This window comes from Simochromis diagramma, unplaced genomic scaffold (genome assembly GCF_900408965.1).
Source record: "Simochromis diagramma unplaced genomic scaffold, fSimDia1.1 OVJJ01000603.1, whole genome shotgun sequence".
In the NCBI taxonomy this organism is placed as follows: Eukaryota; Metazoa; Chordata; class Actinopteri; order Cichliformes; family Cichlidae; genus Simochromis; species Simochromis diagramma.
Window position 1 is genome coordinate 12,951,717 of NW_024387414.1, and position 4,062 is coordinate 12,955,778.

A 4,062-nucleotide genomic window follows, 5' to 3' on the forward strand; every position below is an offset into this window, starting at 1 on the left:
GACATGCAAGCCTGGTATGAGCAGCCAAGGAGACAAGAATAGCACTGACATTCAGGGAGCTTGAAGGCATCAGCATTGTGCAATGTACTGACTGTATCTCAGTGGCCAAAAGTCTACCCATCTGTCTGGAGAAACTAAACCTGTAACTGCAGTTGGTAGTTTATCTATCTATTACATTGTTATAAAAAAAATAAAAATGAAGGAGCACTTTGAAAACACATCGACTGAATTCAAAAATCAAAGTGAAAAATTGATGCAGCAGTAGGCTAATCGATTTTGCCCAAATTTCTTAGCATCTATTTAAAATAGTCCTCAGGTTGTATGGGCTCCGCATGCCTGACAGCGTTGGGGCTTTTAACGAGACAATGGATGGACCAGGGTATCACTGAGCTCCTAGAAAGTCTGAGGTGCAATCTAGCAATCTAGTGTAAGATGGACTGAAACAGGTCCCAGAGGTGTTTTATTGGATTTAGGTTGAGCGAGCGTTGGGGCCAACCAATGGCATCAATTCCTTCATCCTCCAGGAACTGCCTACATACTCACCGCACATGAGGTGGGACATTGTCGTGCACCAGGAGGAACAGAGGAGCCACTTTACCACTGTAGGGTCTGACAATGGGTCCAAGGATTTCATCCTAATACCTAACGCTTGTCAGGGTGCTGTTGCCTAGCCTGTAGAGATCTGTGTGTCTCTCCATGGGTATGCCATCCTGGTCATGCTGAGTGATTTTGCATGCAGCATGATATTCTCTACATCTTCTCCAGACCCTCCAGACGTTTGTCACATGTGTTCAGGACGAACCTGCTCTTATCTGTGAAAAGCACAAGGTTTTGGATTTTCCTCCATTCTCTTGACTATGTTTGGAGGCACAGCAAACCTCCTGGCAATGGCACATATTGGTGCACCATCCTAGAGGAGTGGGACTACCTATGCAAACTCTGTAGGGTCCAGGTATCACCTCATGCTACCAATAGTTACACTGGCCCTAGCCAAATGCAAAACTATTCAAAAAACATTCAGAAAAGATATACAAGGCACCATACATCACAAACTGTGTTGCACTGTGTAATCTGACACATTTCTATCAGAACCAGCATTAATGATGATGATGAGATAATCAGTGTTATTTGCTTTACCTGTCAGTGGTCATAATGTTATGCTTGACTGGTGTATATACTTTATAGATGTATACAGTTCAACAACTGCAACCTTAAGTAAAATCATATCCTACAAGGAGGGTAATATAATCCTTTATTCCAACAATATAAAGCAGCAGATTTTAAATTGTAAATGAATGCTTGTAATGTTGTTTTTTTTCTATTTCATCATTTTGGCGAAATGCTCTTATTCACTTTCTTGACTTGACTTGATGAGAAAACTGATAACTCCCATATCTATAGTCCTCTGTCAGATGTTCTTAACTATAATCCATAATCTGATAAAGTTACATTTATATATGGCGCCCTGAGTTGAGTCTGTACTCAGAGTTCTCATTTTAGAAAAAAACCCACAAAAGTTTCGACATAAAGTCTCCCCGAACTGGGTCTCATGGCTTTTTCTTGTTACTCAGTGTTTCTAAGAACCAGCCCAACTCCCATCCAACTGCCCCCACGCCTGCTTGTTCTAGACCTCTGTGTGTGTTTGTGTGTGTATGTGGTCCGCATGAAACTGCAATTCCACGTGATACAGTTCATGACTGTGGATCAAATTCTGCTCTCATTACAAATATACTTTGCACTGCCTTGCTGTGGAGCACTTTATCATGGTGTCACACACACATACATTGCGCCAGGCAGGGGGGAGAAAGGAAACACGTGTTGGGTTTTCTAAGAACTGGAGCATTCAACATGCAGGAAAACACAGCCAACTAGAGTGGGAGAGGGAGAGGAGAGAAAGAGACTGGAAGAATACGGAGCAGACAACAGCGAATCTGGAGAATGCTAATATTTGTTACTGCTGTGTGTGAATATATGACAGAAAGAAATAAGTGTAGAGATGTGATGGTTTATTTACTGCAGTGTGTGAGGTCATCAGCGGGTCAGGTGCTCAACGAGGTTAAATGTATAATAATAATGATTTGCAATAAAAAATAAGTACCATAATATCTTGTGTGAAAGATACACATTTGCATTTTTATGTGTGAAGGGAATAAAAGTGAAAGCTGAGGCAGGTTTTAATGTAATCTCAGGAATTTCATTAATTAGACTGTGGCCATGTGGTTTTCGTGCATATGTGTGCAGGTTAATATTTGCCTTGTTCAGCCTCAAACTATATGTGACTGTGCATGTATGTACATGCTAAGTGTTTCATCTCAGTGTGTTTACAGTGCATGTGTGTGCGTGTGGGGGTGGGTGGTTGCTGGCCGATAAGCTTTCAATTGCTCCAGTGATTGCCTTGCAGTGTTACTACATATCAGACACGTGAGAGTGCTTGCAAACGACTGGAGGGAGGTGGGTCATTTCCTGAGGCAGGGGTTGCCTGATCTCTCACAGGCACTCCCCCTTTGGGCCACAATGCAATCTTTTCATCACCACGGAGATGGGGGTGGTGTTTGGGGGGGGGGGGGGGGGGGGGGGGGGGGTTGGCCTGCTTGAGCCAATGGTAAAGCTGCCTGGGCCACACACTACAGACCTGCTGAGTCTGTCCCCATTGCAGTACTGCAGTGCATGCTACAGGGCTTTAGAGAAATCTGATTAGAGTGGATTCCAAGGCCAGACGTGAATGGTTAAAGCCACTGCTGCCAATCCTGTATAAACAACACTAACGTACAGCATGTTGGAGCAGGATGAGCATGAAACACTGACTGCTTTTGAAATTCTATATTCCAAACTGCGTCTATATTTGAATGAATCTTGCCCTTCCCTTGCAAACCATCGTAGAGAGTTTCTGGGCAATTAATAACAATCAATACCAATAACAACTAACTATAGATTAAGTTCAGGAAGATGTTAAAGGTGCAAAAGAAAAATGTGGGGTCAAAGCACTGCTGTGGAACAGCATCACTGACTGATGTGTTATATACACATGTGGGCTTGAGGTAATGTGTGGAGATATCAGCTGTTAATCCAACACGTGATTTGACTGCACACAGATAAGAGTTCATCAACTCTATCTACAAAACCAGCAGACATGCAGAAAATGCTGTGTAAAGTATACACATCCTACACTTCCTCCATCTGCACACAGTGCTCCTCTTTTAGCAATTTTCTTCTTTAGTCCCTCTGAAATCTTTCTGTCTTTACATTTGATTATATTATCAATTTCTGTCCCGTATGTGGACACTCCAGACCTATTTCCTCACTGGTTGTAGTGTTTTGGGTTCCTTTTTATTTTATTGATTTAATGTCAATTAAGTTTATAGTACAAGCCTGAACTTATGTTATTCTGCCTGCCTCATGCATCCGTGCAGTATATATTTAGTTTTGTTACCCAGGACCAGCTGCCATTGGGGCTTTCATCCTCACTGTGGCTGGTGAAGTCTTCCTCTTCCATGTCATAAATGGCTGCTTCTTAATGAAATGTTCTTCAAGGAGTCTCCAGAAATCTGGCAGGAAATCAGGAAATATTCCTTACATGTAACAGACAAAAAAAAAAAAAAAAAATCAACAAAGAAGCAGTTCAGTCCTTTTAGATGGTCGATATGTTAAAAAGCTGTGTAGTAGTTACTGATTTATTTAAAGCTATATTTTATGAAAACTTTGTCTTCTGGTATGAAAAAACTATCTTCATGACAGTGAAAAAGCAGTTCTTAGTGTATCTGGATGAGTCCTTAGACTGTAATGTGTACTGTTGTTTTGACTGAGCTGCTAATGCTTGGGCAGCAAGTGTTTTGGACTAAATTTATCAACAAGCATTTTCTGGGAATGGAGTACTTGGGAGGAAATCTGAGAGCATCCACTGCTGCTGTACTATCCTGCTGCTTCAGGTGCTGATCTGACACCACATGACAGCAAAATTATATAGGACTGAAATGTTACCTAGATAGGCTATAAAATCTTTGTACTTGAAGTATGCACTGGACCAGAGATAGACATATAATGTAGCTATTAAAGTTTGCTTTT